General features: G+C 48.4%; 1 protein-coding gene across 11 annotated transcripts in view; it reads right to left on the reverse strand.

Moving 5' to 3' along the window:
• Positions 1–18331, reverse strand: part of DHX57 (DExH-box helicase 57) — an 80276-nt gene that overhangs the window by 60575 nt on the left and 1370 nt on the right. The gene's annotated exons all lie outside the window — the stretch shown is intronic.

Raw genomic sequence — 18331 nt, forward strand, 5'->3', positions numbered from 1 at the left:
CTGCGGCGAGGTGCAATCGCCCGGTCTACCCTCCGCGTGGGTACTTGGGTAGGTCGAATTTGGCGAACAACCCTATCCCACGCGGGGAGCCGATTGGCACGATCGTGGTGAGGCTGAAAGGCCCACCCGTGACTAGCTCCCGGCGTTAGTCCGAGAGGGTCATGACAGAATTGTCCGTCCGGTGGGCGACGTTCCGCGATTCGAGTTACGTGGCCGTTCGCACGCCGGCGGGCGCGAATTCGCAACACTGGTGTCAGAAGTGGGATACAAACCCATCCCCCTCCTCGCGGCACTGGTGATGGAGAGCGGGAAAACGGGCTCTCCTGTCTCCAGCTAAATTCACGGGGAAATCGGTCCAGGGGTGAGAGGAGCAACCCCCGATTCTCTCCAAATTACGAGCGAGTTAAATTAACCCCTTACGAGAAATAAGATGGAGTCTCAAGGCGAGCGGGAGCCGGGGGTATTCGAAATGGATTTAGAATGTGTAGAATCCATGGTCCAGGATGAAATCCCCGTGCAGGAAATGTTGGTTGTGCAGGAACACGAACTCCCCCAACTGAACCCAGAGTCCGAAATAGGTGCGGCGGCGGCCGCGGTGTATGACACCTCCCCTCCCCCTCTCCGCCAAAAACCCCCCGATCCTCGCCGAATCGGCTCAGCTGAGTGCACCCGACATGGCCCAGCTATGCGCCATGCTGGCGGCAATGAACAAGAAAATGGATGCGAATACACAACAAATGAATGAAGTGAAAACAAAAATGGATACGAATGCACAACAAATGAACGAAATAGAAACAAACATGAAGGAAGAAATGAGAGAAATGCGGGGTGAGACGCAGAACATGGGCCGAAGCCTGCAGGCGGGCATGAGGCAGTAACCGGGGAGCTCAAAATGGCGACGCCACGTGTGGGAGCGAACGAGCTGGGAGGGGGTGCAACGGCTGTCAGGCCCGCAGTGGGGGCGGGTGACAAAATAATTCGGGGGGCGTGTTGGGCGAGACTGGTAAAGGTGACGGAGAGAGCAACAGTGACGGTGACCGAAAGGGAAAAAATAAATTGGGAGACCGAAACGTGTGAGACGAGACACGAGGTGACGACGGAAAGGAGGAAAGAAATAATAGTTGAGACAAGGGAGATAACAAGGGAAGAGGTGACTGAGTTGGCAGAGACACGGGAGATGGGAACGATAGAGGGAAGACTACACGATGAAGACAGGGTTAGAGACGCGCACACACACACACACACACACACACACACACACACACACACACACACACACACACACGGAGGTAGTGGAGGACAATAGGGGTGAGCTGGCGGACTGGGTAGAGACCCAGTGCAAGCAGTGGGATAGCCTCCTCCAGGAACGAGGGGAGGGAGTATGCCCCCTTGAAGCGAGTCACGACCAGGTGGGTTCGGTCGTGCTTTGCGAGGTTGAGGGGAGGAGTGCTGCGAACGGGTGCACGCCGAGCTTGGGGGGTATATAGGCCCCGGAGACCCTTGTGGGGACACGAATCCCCAGTGTGGTTGTCCCGGTGTGTGTGGTGCCAGGTGTGAGTGGTGTGGTGGTAAGTGTGCAGAAGGGCGTGCTCCCCAGCACGCAGTGTGTGGATGAGACACCGCGGGCGAGTGCCCCCGCGTGTGTGTGGTATGGTTTGTGTGAGGGAAATGGCACGAGTGAGCGAGCGGCCGAGTGCGAGAGAGACAGCGTGTGCAAGGGAGATGTCGGTCGGCATGTGGGAGCACGCAGCCGCGTCTCCCAGTGTGAATGTAATGGAATGGTGTATGAGCGTCGTGACACGCAGGTGTGCGTGGGTTGAATGGCGACGACGACGGCGACAGAGGGACAAAAGCCGGGTAGCGGCTGTAGCTGTTTCGGGCACCGTGCCGGTTTCACCCAGCAGCGAGCGTGAGGTCCATGCTATGTAACGCACGAGGCCCCCATGTGCTCGCTTGCGGAAGTGAAGTCCCGGTCCAGAAACGAGCGCGGTGAATGTTGCCGATCCCGCGACGGACAAAAGTTTAGGCAGGTAAACGGATTTGGACCGGACGGGTTCTCCACGCGGGCGTGTGTGTTAAGCTCCAACGGGCAAAGCACATGTGTTCGCGTGGGGAACCCCTCGAGACGTGAGGCTTGTGGTTTTTTTATGCGCCGGGTGACGTCATGGCTGCGTGTGTGGTTGGAATCCGGCAGGAGGGTGAATCCCTGCTGGATGGTACCGTCCAAGAGGGACGAGGGACGCGAACAGCTCCCATGACGTCACGCCAAAGGTGCGCGGCTGTGAATTGACGTGCTGGTGCGCAGGTTGTGAGTTTCCGCGCTGGTGCTGTGCGATGAAAAAAAAAATAAAATAGCAAGCCTCGCTTTCGGGTGAACAGGATTCCTGGGCAAGGGGTGGATGATCCCCTTGGCCTGGGCACAGGATGACACTAGCTAGGGGAAGGGTTAGCTTAGTTAGACCGGCTCCATGGGGCAGGGGTAAGTCCTCATGGGGCCCGTGGAATGGATTAGTTAGAGGGATTGTAGTCAGATTTGGTTGGGAAAGTGATTTTTGGATTTGAGGACAGAGACAGACTTTGAATGTGTAGAGGGGACGTAGTTTAGCTACGTAGTGTTAAATGGAACGTGCTGCTAGTATAAGGGACGACGTGGGAGCACGAGTTAGTTCGGGGATGTCATTAGAAGGATGGCAGAGTTCAGCGGTGTGTGTGTTGAAGAGTTGGTGAGTGAAGTGGAAGCATGTACTTGGTGAGTGAGTGAGGCCAGCGGGTCTGTGTGAGTGGAGCGAATGTGGAATGCATGGTGCGATGAGTGATTGGGGGGAGGAGTGACTCCCGCCCAAGGGACCCTGGGGTCAGTGTAGAGTGAGTTAGGGGGTTAATCAAATTTACCAAATGGAGGTCGTTTTGCTGTTGGTGGGAGTGTAGGCTCGAAACCCGTTTGGAGGGGTGCAGGAGCCCTGTTGATGGGTTGGGAGCGTGGCTGCGAAAGGTGAGTATCGCTGAGTGGGTACCCCGGGCACCAGGCTAGTCGGCCGTAGTAGGCCAAGGGCCCATGGGGGGCCGGGATAGCGTAGTGGGCACGGGTGCGCCTGCTTGGTGCGGGGGCCCGGGGCGCCGTTAGCCGCGTGGGCAGTGTTGTGGGCACGGGTGACCCTCGGAAAGGGGCCCGGGAAGCCAGCCTGCCACGTGTGCGTTTCAGGGGAGGTGCCATGGGGGGCACTCCCGGGTGTTTAGGGAGCTGGTAGGCTCGGAGGCAGTGTCGTGCCCGGGGGTGCCATCGGAGGAGAATCGGTAGAGGGTAGTGCCTGCCAAGGGAGCCACGTGTCCCAGCCATGAGACCGTGTGAGGGCACGGGAAGAAAATTGGGGGGCGAGGCCCGAAATTGTGAGGACACCAACACAGGCGACGGGAATCTGGGTTGTTAGAACCAATAGTTTAAGCGAGAGGCGCTTGTTGAAAGCCCTGGGGTAGTTTAAAGGTTAATGGATAGGGTAGATTAGGAAGTGTACCCCTCCGCACCATCCATTCCCTTCGCTCTCGTTGTGGGCCGCTGGACCCACTTTGTGTTTAAGATCGCTGAAGTCTGGGGAGGCCATATTGAGGCTTCGTTGGGCCTCGACACAGGACGCTAGCTCTCTCTTGTTCCCCTCCGGGAAGGGAACGTAGGGGTTGGGTGTAGGCTAGTAGACGATAGGTTTGCTGAACAAGGACGATAAAGGGGGTTAGGGGACGAATTATAGAGGGGAAGTAAAAATAAAAACAAAAACAAAAAAAGTTGGGGCTAAATTGGGTTTTACAAATTAAGGCAGTGGGTATAGACAGTGACAGGCAAAGGCGATAGGTTGGGAGGGAGACAGTAGCCAGGTCCGAGCCCGCCTTCGAGTGGCCAGCACCACCGCACTCCCTCCACCAACCTCCACTGAAAGGCAAAGGCCGGCCCACTTCATCTGCAGCTGCTGTGATTCAAGGCCTGTGCCGGCCGGGTCGTCTGCTGGTGTTTTCTTCAAGGCCTGTGCCGGCCAGTTCATCTGCCGGCTGTGTTTGCCTGCAGCAGCCTTGTTCTGCAGGCTGTGTTTGCCTGCTCACCTTTGCCATGCCATGCCCACGGCCCATGTTCACCAGCCCCGTTCAATTTCGCTTTGCCCCCCCCCCCACCCCTGTTCATTTCCATGTGCGCCAGGATCAAGGCAACAGTTTGCAAGCTGCAAGAACTGCCCTGTTGGCAGCTACAACACGGGCCTGCAGTGGCGGCCCGTGCACCGTGTTTGCGTCCATCCATTCATCCATCCATCCGTAGTGTTCATTGCGTGTGCCACTTGAGCTGGCACGGAGACTGCGTTTGTGCAGCCCGTGCACCGTTTTGTTGCTTGTGTCAGTGCCCGTTCAGTGTTCTGCAGGGACTGCCTTGCGGGCAGCCGCACCAGGAGACTGCGTTTGTGCAGCCCATGCACCGTTGTGGTTCACTGGGTTCATTTTAAAAAAGGGAAGGCCTTGGACTGCGTGTGAGCAGCCAGCCACGTTCCCTGTCACCTGCATTGCTTGAGCCAGAGACTGCATGCGAGCAGCCTGGCTCCCTGCTAACTGCTTTCTTTTTGCAGAGTCCATTGATCCTGGGCCATGGTTTAGTGTAAAATTTGTAAGTTAAGATGTATTGTACTGTACATATGAGTGCGCCCCCAGCATGTCTGTCTTAGCGCCGGCAATTTTATTTAAGTCGTCCGTGTGAGTGGGTTTGTTTGGTTAGTTACTCAGCCCTCAGGTTATTCATTTTGGGGACACAAATACCATGAATGTCGCACTCAGGGATCCGTAGGTAAAACGTACTCGGGGAGAACTACACATGATGGCACACGAAAATTTGACGACTCGGGACGAGTCTGTAAAAAGGGGAGGGGGTAGTGTTGCGGTTGAGGAAATTTGCAAACCACCATTCAGGTCCCGTAGGTGAGATATCTCTGTAAGTACATGTGTAGTTAGCCCCAAACCCGTAGTTTAGAGGGAATAAATGTGATTCATTCGGGCTCCGACCCTTTGAGATAGTCGTTTTTCTGTTCTATCTCTATTTTGAACCAACCACGTCTCAACCGCCATCACACAATAACCACCAACCGCAACCCCGCTTCACAACAACAACGCCAACAGCCACGACCTTTACCTTCACAACTCGCTCCCACAAGCATCGCATCACCGCCATTCCAAAAGTCGCCATGGCCATGGACCACCACAATAAACCCTCCACCACCTTCACCTCTCCTTCTGCGGCCATTTCCGCACCGCTTGTGGGCACCGAGCGTCAGGCTGTCCTGGCCTCGTGCGGGACGCGCGCCGAGCCGTGGGTGCAAAGTGCGGCCTTTCCGAGGAGAAGTCGGATCAGGAATGATGCACGCCCACTTCTGATCCGTCCAATCAGCAAGCGCGGGGCGGTTTGGCCGCGCCTCCAGGCGCGTCGGAGTAGAATCGATATATGCAAATTCGAGGATCAGGGGAGACTCACGCCCCTTTTTCTCCATCCAATGGGCGAGCGTGGCTCCACCCCAGAGCTCGTTCTGATCCAGAAATTTGCATATGGGCTCTCCTGCCGGACTATAAAGCGCCGAGCGCGGGGCGAGTCAAGTCAGTTTTGGAGAGCAGAGTGTGGCAGCGGGAGTCAGTTGGAGAAAAGTCAAGGCGAGTTGGAGAAGAGTTCGAGGCAGCCAGTTGGAGAAGAGTCAAGTCGGGTCTGGAGGAGAGTCAGTCTGTCGGAGGTCGGAGTCTGTCGGGGTTCGGAGTCTGTCGGGGAGCTGCAGAGAGAGGAAGCCTGGAGCCTGGAGCGCGGTCGAGGTGATTTGCTGCAGTCGGCTGAGGAGAATTGCGGAGGGGGCCGAGTGGCTCGGGTCCGAGGCAGGGAAGACGGCGGTCGGCGACAAGCTCGCATTGGAGTCGCTCGTCGCAGGACCCAAGCTGGCCAGCTGTCCTCTTTCCCCAGAGCATCAACAATTCCCCCTTTCCCCCCCGCGCTGAGATAGTGCGAAAAGGGGGGCCCTGTTCCCACCCCACTCCAAGCAGTGCCAACGAAACCCACGCAGGAGCGCGGAGTCGGGGCGCCGCCACATTTGCGCTCATCACAAGACACGTGTAGGATCCACCCGGTCTCGCGGCCCACAGGCCCCGTCTGTCCCCTTGTCTGTGAGGGTGGCCCTTTTCTTTTGCTTTTGAGTAAATGTGTTGTCGGCGCCGTCTGTAAAGTAAAACTGTGCAAGTGTTGCCGTGTGTACGCGTAGTCGGTAGTAGATCTGCATTGTTGTGTTTCTTTTGTTATATCTGCTTTTGGTGCATAATTGTTGTAATTGTATATGTGTGCTCTCCGCGTGCCGCGGACTAAATGTACATTATGTTGAACTGTTTTTCCCGTTTCGCTTCGTCTTTTCTTTAATTGAATCTCCATCTTGCTTCACGTAAAGCAGGGGTCGGGAACGTTTTTGACCCAGAGAGCCATGAAAGCAAAATATTTGGAAATCTATTTCAGTGAGAGCCATATAATATATTTTAAGACTGAATTCAACTAAATGTGAGTATAATAAGCCTCTGAATTTATTCTTTAAAATAATGTTGTTGTAATACTCACCATTAATGGGACTTCTGGTGTTGCATGGATTTGCTGATGGCTTTGTAGTCTGGTTGGTACTTGGTGAGGTTAAGCTTCATGCAAGCGTTGAGGCTTTCATCTGTTCGACGTGATTGTAGGTTGGACTTGATGTTTTTAAGATGTGAGAATGACTGCTCACATGCATACGTAGATCCAAACAAGGTCAATACAGCAATACTCACACGCTGCAGTGTGAGGTATGTGACAGGAAGCGCGTTCCAAGTTTTGATAATCAGCTGGTCTTGGGGTTGAAGTTTTTTCATTTCTGTCCACATGTGCTTGCTCGCCAACTCTGCTTTCTGTCGTGTGATTCTTTCCAAATCTTCATTCAGTAACTTGAACTTATTCACCCACATGTCTGAGGCCTTCAGGTCAGCCACTTCTGCTTCAAAATCTGACGGAGACACCAGGAATGTAACTCAGGTCGGCTGTGTTCAGTGAACACTCGTTTGGATGGGTGATGAACTTAAAAGGACGAGTGTGCTCACGAAATTCTCCAAAGCGTGCTTTGAATGACTGTAGGAGACTGGATGTGGAGCCAGCTAACTGGTGGAGATCAAAGTTTTGAGTGGGCTCACTTGCTGTGCATGCATCTTTAAATTGTCTGTTTTTCAAACTGTAGTAAACGACCCGTTTCAAGATCCATGATAAAGAGCTCCAGCTTGTTTTCAAAAGCAAACACGGCTAGTTGAAGGGATAACATTTTATTTCCAATGCCTTGCATTTTCACGTTGAGCTGGTTCAGATGTTCAGTCATATCCATGAGATAGTAAAACTTGAGGAGCCACTCAGTTTCGGCTAGCTCAGGATGCTCAATCCCTTTCATTTCAAGGAAAGTCCGGATTTCGTTCAGGCAAGCCGCAAAACGGCTAAGCACCTACCCTCTTGACAACCAACGCACATTGCTGTGCAAAAGCAGACCGTGATAGTTATTTCCAACTTCATCCAGCAGCATTTTAAACTGGCGACCATTTAAGGCTCGGGCAACAATAAAGTTGATCACACGAATGACCAGCGACATCACTTCGCCAAGCTGCCCATCACACATCTCAGCACAAAGTGCCTCCTGGTGTAGAATGCAATGGAAACTTACGATGGGTCTATTTTCATGTTCACGGAGAAGCGCCACAAATCCTTTGTTTTTCCCCACCATACATGGAGCACCATCTGTACACACTGAGATAAGTTTATCCATTCGTAGATTTTTTTTTCTTGAGCGAACTCCATGAAAGACTTGAATAAATACTCACCTATTGTGGACCCTTTTATTGGCAGAACAGCAAGACTTTCTTCGCGCAGTGTATCACCAGCAGCATATCTTGCAATCACACTGAACTGCGACAAATGGCTTACGTCTGTTGACTCATCCAAAGCCAGGGAAAAGAACGGCGCTGTATTTATGTCCTTCACTCGCGTTTCCTCCACTTGGTTTGCCATCATGATGGTACGATCATGAACAGTTCTTGCCGATAAAGGCATGTCTTGTATCCCTTTGATTATCTTGTCTTTGTTCGGAAGATCATCAAAAAGTTCATTGGCTACATCCAGCATGAACGTTTTTGCATACTCGCCATCTGTGAATGGTTTTCCGTTCCTCACTATTGCTAAAGATCCAGCAAAGCTAGCGGAATTATAGTCACCTTGCCGGGTCCATACGCGGAGTTGCTGCTGGCTGACTTGCACCCTGCTCAGTAGCTCTTGGCACGCTTTCTTTCTGCTGTCTCCCGTAGGGTATTTTGATGCAAAGGTAGCATGGTGTGTGTCGAAGTGCCGCTTTATATTCGACCGTTTCATCGATGCAATTTTGTCATTGCAAATTAGACACACCACAGAACCTGCTCTTTCCACAAAGGCGAATTCTTCGGCCCATTCGTCCTGAAATGTACGATACTCCTCATCTTTTTTTCTTTTCGCCATCTTCTTCGTCGAAGGATTAGCTTTGAGAAAATGAGAGAGAGGGAGATGTTGACCCAACTGAGGCTTGGCAAATAGTGAGTCTGGCTGGCCTGCACACGGGTTTATATACTCGAGAGGTGCGGTGCGGCCGGCCGACTCTGGGATGCTGTCGCCTCAGCGGTGGCGCGTGATTGGTCGAGATGAATTCCGCTACGCGTCTCGGCGGCGGCACGTCATTGGAGGAACCGAAATCACTAGTCGCCTCGGCCGCATGACTGGACGAAACAAAAACCGCTTCAGCCAATTCAGAGGCGTTTTTTCTTCTCTCCTTCTGCCAAGTTCAGCCCTGCACGTGAATGAAGCACGACACCATTCAAACTATAGGTAAAGCTTCCGCGAGAAATATTGGGCTTTCAAAGTTTCAAACTCCAATTTTATCTGCGAGCCAGATGCAATCATCAAAAGAGCCACACCTGGCTCGCGAGCCACACGTTCCTGACCCCTGACGTAAAGGGTTGGTTGTGGGCTTAATACGCCCGATAATTAATCGGAACCGTCGAGGCCGATGATAACACCGCTCGGTTATCCCGATAGTACGGAACGGGTCGCTTAAGTGGCCCGTGTCCGGAGTCGACCTGCGGCGAGGTGCGATCGCCCGGTCGACCCTCCGCGTGGGTACTTAGGTAGGTCGAATTTGGCGAACAACCCTATCACACGCGGGGTCCGATTGGCACGATCGTGGTGAGGCCGAAAGGCCCACCCGTGACTAGCTCCCGGCGTTAGTCCGAGAGGGTCACGACAGAATTGTCCGTCCGGTGGGCGACGTGCCGCGATTCAAGTTACGTGGCCGTTCGCACGCCGGCGGGCGCGAATTCGCAACACTAACAAATGCTGGATAGAGGGGTGTGGTTTAAAACTAGGAACAACCAATCAACCCCTGAGTACTTTTCTATACGAGGGCAGAAAATGGATTTAAAAGTAAGAAGAATCCCATGAGAGCGTGGAGCCACGTAGGACGGTGAAACTTTAAGTACCAGTGCTGCTCAGTTATTTTGGCTTCCTTTGGTTCTCTTCATTTCCCCTCATTTCTATCAGTGGTTCCTAACTTGCTTCCCGTGGATTACTCGCGTCGACCAGACAAACTTTCTTACTTTACAGGCCTTTGTATTCAACCAAGGTTTCAAGGAACATTCGCTGCATCTCGGTAGAACCACCACAGGCAAACTTTCCTATTTCCTGGACTTGGTATTTTAATCAGTTGGAAAAAAAAAATCAACATTTCGTGACGCGTTTCCCGCCAGGATTTTCTACCCCGGGTTCTGAGGAGCATTGGCCACATTAATCTTGGTTGAACTTTCACCACTACTCCCGTCGCTACATTGGCTGAGCATTATGTTGACTGGGAGACTGCCGGCATTCATCGGGAGGATGAGAAAGGTCGACCTTCCGATGATCTGCGGCTGGGTCGTCAAGGTGTGGGAGGAGATACTGTCGGACATCATCAAGCGAGCATTTCTGAAATGCTGCATCTCCAACAACATGGATGGCACAGATGACGATATCATTTATGAGGAGGAGGTTGCAATGACGGTGACAGCGACGTGGACTTGCTCTATCCTGATTTGAGCAAGGAGTTATGTGCCGTCTTCGATGAGGAGAGCATTGACAAGGAGTTCCTCGGGTTTAGGTGAAAAGCTTCATCAAACCCAAACGGCCCTTTTCAGGGCCACAAATCCACAAGAAATATGTACGACACTGGTATGAATCCCTTTCTTTCGTTTTTCTCGGAACCAAAAAAAAATCCTCTTTTTAATATTAAAAAAAAAAATAAGAAAGAAAAATAAAAACTTCTTGGTGTCCTCTCCTCTCTCTTCAACTTCTTGAAGATGAGAATAAGACTGTTAGACTAAATTAAGCGGACAGGGGAGTAAGCATGTTGATACCTCCATCACTTTGTTCCGTACAAAGTTAATGCACAAACGTATTTAGATCTGGATTAGAAAATAAAATGATCAATATATTCATTTATTTTGAGGGTGAAAAACAGGGGTGCGGTTAATACACCGGAAAATGCGGTAATCAAAATCAATCAAATTTAATCAAATACTACATTCACCAACAATAGTACAAATCAGATCCAAATTATTTTGGCATCCATCGTACAGAAGGGTTGGAAATAATGGGGCTCATGTGACTTCCAGGAAGTGTCATTCGGCAAAAAGTCTGAGGATGCAAGTCAATGGTTTGGCAAAGCTGAACCCATTGCACCAATAAAACCTGCAAGACAAGTTCATCGAGAGATCATTTACTAGACTGGACGAGGTGCACCACATGGATCCTTTTGGCACATACTGTGTCGATAACACACCACACACACTTTGCTGCATGTGAAAGAACATTCTTCAAAGTATTTTTGAATTTTTTTCATTTCCAGGTGTCCCCTGTGACACATGACATATTTATTGCAAATGGCACCCCTACAATAAAAAGTGCTTTTTAACCTCCGCCATCGAAGATGGACGGAGGTTACTGTTTTCACCCCGTCTGTTTGTTTGTTTGTGAACAGTATTACGGAAAAACTCCTGGACGGATTTCGATGAAACTTGGTGGGGGGATTAGGTATGGTCCAAGGATCATGCCATTAGATTTTGGACTTGGTCCAAAGTCCAATATGGCCGCTATGGAGGGCATTTTGAAAAAATATTTGAATTTTTGTTTTTGCATTTCTACATGTTTTAAGTGATTTCCAACATCAACAAAAAAAAATTGTTGGAGAAAAAAAAAAAAATTTGCACCTTTTTTTTTTCCAAAAAATTTCGATTTTATTTGAAAAATATTTGAATTTTTTTTTGCATTTATACATGTTGCAAGTGATTTCCAACCCCCAAAAAAAATTTGTTAGAGGAAAAAAAAAAGAAATTTTGCACCTTTTTTTTCAAAAAAATTGATTTTTTTTTTTTTGGGCATTTCTACATGCGCGTCGATCTAGTTTAGTTTATTCAATCGTGGTTCAGTAGAGTCTGATCCGTTTTGACCTACAATGAATAGGATATCAGGTTCACTTAAGTGACCCAGCAGTATTTGCGGCGGAGGTTTTGCACTCTACCGAGTGCTCCCCCTCTAGTTGTTGCCTGGTTTATGGGGAAAAAAATCAGCTACACTGGTTCAACAATGCTTCAGGATGACCTCTGGAAGGCAGCAATCATCAGGAAAAAACAAGTCGTGAGTGGCACAAAAAGTTTATGAAGGCTGGTGGCATATACTATTTGAGCAGGCCAGCCAAGGACAAGTGGTGAGGATGCTGAACACATGCGTGAGTCCTTTGAGCGCAGTCCCCACAAGTCCATTCGGATGATGATCTTGACAATACTGAAATGCTCTTTCACATGCAGCAAAGCACATCGTCGTTGTACAGGTATCCCCCGCTTAACGAAGGGGTTACGTGGGGAAAAAAAAAAATTACACTTCATTTCCCAACACTAATTTTTTGGTCAACTAAAGAAGCCACATGATGATGTAACGATGGTTTTAGTTGCAAGTGACATATTATTATTTACCAAATAATAAATACAAACACAATAATAAAGTTAACTTAGTTGAAACACTTGCCGATACGGTCTCAAGTCCAAGTTTCCGTACGAGAAGGCCACGGGATAAACTCCCCTTCATTCCAAGTTTCCATAAGAGAAAGCTGGTCCTACGGGATCAACCCCATGGTCCTACAATTTTTAACCCTTTCATTTTTAAAAGTTAATTATTCACAAGCTTTCTGAAAAGTTAATCAGTGGGAAAAACATAACCCCAGTGAAGTTGCACAATCACCAGACAAAGTTGTTGGGACGGCTCATCTATCATCGCGAACGAAGACCTTCGTTAAGCGATGAATGGCCCTAAATCTAAATGAAACCATTTGTTGTAACGAACCTTCACCATTCGAATGTTCATAAAGCAGGGGATACCTGTATTCTGTTTCATTGTTACCTTGTGCATGCGATGCGAAAAACGAGGTTAAGCAATTGGTTCACTCTATTTTTCTGTCCATCTACAAATGCCAGTTTATAATCGTGAAACAACTTCATTTCAATGGAATGTTAAATTTTGAACATGAATCAGAAAAGGAACCTGCAGCTCAGCAGTACTTTGAACACAAAAGTCTTCAACAGAAGTGCTCTGCAGAATAAAATACAGAAGTATATAATTCAATTGAAATAAAGATTTTAAATGTTGTGGAAAAAAAATACAAAATCCGAATTTTACCATAGTTGATGCACAGTCTTTTACACCACCTTATTTAACTCGTAACACGAGTTATTCGTGCTGCTGTTTGTATCCTTTATGACATCCTTAAAATCACAAGTTTCCTCTTTGGAATGATTTTCCAGGCAAGCAGAGTAAAAAAAAAAATTATCTCACTCCTCTCTGTTCATGTGCGATCAGGACAACTTCAGAGACAAAGGACTGTTAAATGGCAGGTTTGTTTTCCGATTCATGTTCAAAATACAACTTCAATTTAAATCAAGTTGTTTGTCGATCATAAACTGGTGATTGTGGTCAGACAGTCGGACGGACTGACATGAACCAATTGCTTATCTCTGCTTTTTGCTTCATGTACGTGGGGTACTAAGACAATAAATCTCCCAACCACTTACAGTCGGTGACAATTTCACAAAAGTTTCTGATTGACATAATTATCATATTCTGGATAAATTCAACGTTATCGTTCCAATTTCATCTGGTCCAACACTTACCAGTATTCCTAATACTTTCTTTGCAACATCCATTAAAGAATATGCCTGGTGTTGGCTTACTGGTGAGGTTAGTGGCCGGTGGGCTTGGGATCCTAGGATCCTGAGTTCAAATCCTACTTTGCTGTTGAATTAATACCAGGTGGGGTTGACTCTGCCTGTCATCCTTCTGAGGTTGGCAAAATGAGTGCCAGCTTGCTGGTATCCTGCGTTGGAGTGGCGACCCGTCCAGGATTGTCCCCAATAGCCAAGGAGACTGCTTAGGCAGCACCAACACTCTGCACAGAGTATGGTCCCAAAGGATGGATGGATTAAAGAATAGAATGCTCTACCATCCAACATTTAGGGAATTAATAGGTTGATGCCTTTTAAAAACAAAGTTAAACGAGAACGGAACGGCATTCGGAAGAGCGCATACCTCCGCCAGGCTGAACAGTTTATGTTTTGTATCCCACTGATCAGTCGGATCTGCATCCGGACTTCAACCCGTGCACAACTTTTTAAAATAGCACGTTATACTGTTACGAACCTGGAAACCGTGTGCATACAAACAGCCAGAGTCCCCGTAGTTCAGTTATTTTGATAAGTATGTGTACAGTTAGAATCCCCTATGTCCAATGGGAATTCCGTGTGTGCGCTGTGAGTTATTTTATAGTTAGGTTATTTAAATCTCCAGATCCCCTCCGCTTGCGGCCACAGTGTCTTTCAGCGCTCGCGCCCTCGCCTCGCGGCCATAGCATATGAGGCAAGGTCCTCGCGTGCTTGATTCGATATCCTCGAATTGGTCTGCATTCCAACACCACGAGGCAAAATCGTTGTTTCTCAAGCAAGAGGGGTACAGACACGCGTAGAGGGGGCAGGGTTTTCCCTGCTCAGCCATAACCCCGCTCAGAAAGGGCGGATCCATGGAGGTCCCTGTCCAATCAGGGCGATCAGCGCGTCAGCTCCACCAAGGCCCCGCCCCGCTCAGAGCGGTCGTAAAAGGACGACACGACCCTCAGTGTGCGTGTGTGGGGAGAGTTCTTGTACTCATTCGAGTTCAGAGTTCAGAAAGTTCTTGCATGTCCTTGGGAGTTCTTGAGAGTTTGCTGGAGCTCTCAAGCCTGGAGTCTCCGCTGGCCTTCTACAAGGAGCGACCCTGGATCTGCTATTCACCATCCAGATTCACCATCTGCTCCCATGGACCACAGGCCCCACACGTGCAGTCGCGGGCCAAGCCGCACGGACGCGGTCAGGTACCCCGATAGAACTCTAACCCCCAGCTCCACTATCCCCTTGGCTGCGAGGGTCAAATAAAGACAAATTGGGTTCTTTTTATTTTGGGTGTGTGTCTGTATGTGGCGCCGTCCTATAAGTAAAATTATATAAGTGTTTATGATCATTGTAAATATTTGCTTGCATATCGTCGTGAATAAGTCTACACTTCGTCTCTTTCTTTTATTCCTGTAAATAAAATAATTGTTTAAATGTTCCAGTTTGTTTCTGTCCATTCTTTGATTGACCCAGCATGGTTTGGACTTGAGAATTAGTGAGGCCGTTAAGTTGTCATTGGGACCGGCGCGGCTCTGGTAACTCCGCTCGGTTATGCCGGATCCGAGTTGGTACCTGCGACTCGGTCCGGACCGAGTCGGCCAAGGGTGTGGTTTCCCGGTAGCTAGACGGCATGAGTACTTCGGTAAATTGGAATAGACAAGTGGACCCTACCTCATGCTGTCGAAATATTGGCGACCACGGTCTGCTAAGGAACCCGTGACCTTTCGGACTTATCCGAGAGTCACGACCTACATTCTGGGTGTTCGGTGGGAGACGACTCCACTGCTCCACCTCGTGGTCGTTTATCGCTGCCGAACCCCGGCCCACAACAATACATCATATCGTTTTCGGGCCAATCTCTCAATGGCGAAGAATCACTTTAAGATTCTAGTGTCCAGATCTTCACCAAAATCTCATCAATTAGTCCTTGTCACATACCCAACATGTCCAAAAGCTTTCGTCCAAATCCATCAACAACTTTTTGAGATATTGTGCGATACATCAGTTTTCACCCTGTCTTTCAATGGTGAGAATCATCTTTTTTTAAGTTCTCGTATACGGATCTTCAGCAAAATCGAATCAATTTGTCCTTGTCATACACCCAACCTGTGCAACAGGTTCCGGCCGAATCAATCCAAGTTTCGATATATCCTGCTCACACACAAGCAGACAGACAGACAGACAGACAGACAGACATGGGTGAAAACATAACCTCTGCATGTACATCTTCAGTGGCAGAGGTTAAAATAATTCTGATCAAGCAAAGCCTCGGGAAAGTAATTTTAAACTTTTAAAGCAGGCTTTGCTGCAATATTGGCAGAATCTGCTGAACTGTGGGCTTTATGTATATTTGTTTCCCCGAACGACCAATATGGATAAACAGCACAGGCACAATACTCGCAAAACTATGCGATTGGTTTTTTGAGTTACAAGTACGTGCCCGTACATGCGTGGCCATACGTGCAAAAAAAAATAAAAACTTTCAAACTGCGTGCCAGAAACAACCACACAGGCCGTTCCTTCGCTCTCGCGTGCCCGTACATGCGTGGCCATAGTGCGTGGCCGTACGTGCAAAAAAAAAAAAAACAACCTCATAGCGTCGCGTGTGAATCGAACAGCTCATTCTTCATCCGATTCCATTGCACGTGCACGATGCGCAGCTTCGTTCCTTCGCTCTCGCGTGCCCGTACATGCGTGGCCATAGTGCGTGGCCGTACGTGCAAAAAAAAAACAACCTCATAGCGTCGCGTGTGAATCGAACAGCTCATTCTTCATCCGATTCCATTGCACGTGCACGATGCGCAGCTTCGTTCCTTCGCTCTCGTAAACGACAACTGCATTGGGGCATTGTGTTTATCTACAATCTATCTATAAGATAGACAGTAAGTATAAGATAGTTAAGATAGTAAGATAGTACAAGATACAATCGAGACAGTAAGTCGTCACGATCCGGAAGTTAAGTCCTCACTGTCCGGAAGTTAGTTTTACTGTTAGTTTTAAGGCCAATTATTCAATTAGCACAAACGTATTTTGCCTTTTCGCAGTCATCGCAAGGAAAAACACAAAGCGAAGAGAAAAGAAAGAAAAAAAAAAACCTTTCAAACCGCGTGGCAGAAACAACAACCACACAGGACATTCCTTCACTCTCGCATGCCCGTACATGCAAAAACAAAAACAAAAAACAAAAAAAAAAACTTTCAAACCACGTGGCAGAAACAACAACCACACAGGACATTCCTTCACTCTCGCGTGCCCGTACGTGCAAAAAAAAACAAAAAACTTTCAAACCACGTGGCAGAAACAACAACCACACAGGACATTCCTTCACTCTCGCATGCCCATACGTGCAAAAAAAACCTTTCAAACCGCGTGCCAGAAACAACAACCACACAGACCGTTCCTTCGCTCTCACGTGGCCGTATGTGCGTGGCCGTATGTGGAAAAAAAAAACTTTCAAACCGCATGGCAGAAACAACAACCACACAGGACATTCCTTCACTCTCGCGTGCCCGTACGTGCAAAAAAAAAAAAAACAAACAAAAAAAAAAACTTTCAAACCACGTGGCAGAAACAACAACCACACAGGACATTCCTTCACTCTCGCATGCCCATACGTGCAAAAAAAAAACCTTTCAAACCGCGTGCCAGAAACAACAACCACACAGACCGTTCCTTCGATCTCACGTGGCCGTATGTGCGTGGTCGTACGTGCGTGGCCGTATGTGGAAAAAAAAAAAACTTTCAAACCGCGTGCCAGAAACAACAACCACACAGGACATTCCTTCGCTCTCATAAACGATGACTGGATTGGGGCATTGTGTTTATCTATAAATGCGCATAAGAAATCGAGAAATTATTAGAATACAGTAAGTCATCACTATCCGGAAGTAGTGCGTGCCCGTACGGAATGTTCACATGCATTCCACGAATTATCGCTTTCATTGAAGTAACAACTGCTGTGATACTTACACACACAGAGTTAATTAAAATCCAAATTAAAATCAAGTTTACCTCCCTGTCTTTGCCAGCCATGACATTCGCTGCCATTGACCATTGCCACTCCTACGCCATAGTAACTAAGGTGCCCTTTCCCAATCGGCCACGCCTACGCAACAACGTGTCCTGTTTTTGGTTTGGTAAATAAATGGCCACAGCAACGTGTCCTGTCATTGGTAAATAAGGTGCCCTTTCCCCATCGGCCACGCCTACGCAGTAATGTGTTCTGTCATTGGTTTGGTAAATAAATGGCCGCAGCAACGTGTCTTGTCATTTGTTTGGTAAATAAATGGCCATAACTTGGGAACCACTTGTCCGATTAATATCAAACCTTGAAAAGGCACATACTCAGGTCCCCAGCAATATAGCTGGCAAGTTTCAATTCGATCTGACCAGTGGTTGTTGAGAAACAGCGGTCACAGACAAGCTGGTAGGCGGACATGGGTAGTCGACTACCCAATAGAACTTGACACGATGGGCCCGTTCGATGGGGAATGACCTGAGGATGAAGCACAAGAAAATTCATGATTCGAGCTTCAAGGGTTAATGCTGCAGGTTGTTTTTTCGTTAAAATACCCACACATTTAGAGGTTTTTCGGCTGTTGCTAGGCAACGGAGGGGTCCATAGCAACGGTTCTTTCTCACACATAACTACGACATACCATGAACCTACCATACCAGTTTCATGTATATCTGACTCATAGTCTCTGAGATATAACGAACTTCGTTTTTTTATTGTTTTCGACCAGGGTTCATTCAACGTCTATCTTCTCCGACAGTTTTCATAGGATCCGGCTTGAAATTTTTGACAATATGGCTGAATGTACTGTCCACAGTCGCTCGAGCCCGATTTTCGAAAAAATAAATTTTTTATTTTTCATAAAAAAAATTTCAAGGTCCCGTTGCTCGGCAACGGTGGTGTCAGTAGCAACTGTTCTCATTTGCACACAACTCGGTCATGGTATGAACCTACCAACCAAGTTTCATTGAAATCGCCATTGTATTAACGGAGCACTGGACCAAAAAGAGGGAC

The sequence above is a fragment of the Eptatretus burgeri genome, chromosome 4, assembly GCF_056783735.1.
Source record: "Eptatretus burgeri isolate ZD-2024b chromosome 4, Ebu_testis_v1, whole genome shotgun sequence".
NCBI classification, from domain to species: Eukaryota; Metazoa; Chordata; class Myxini; order Myxiniformes; family Myxinidae; genus Eptatretus; species Eptatretus burgeri.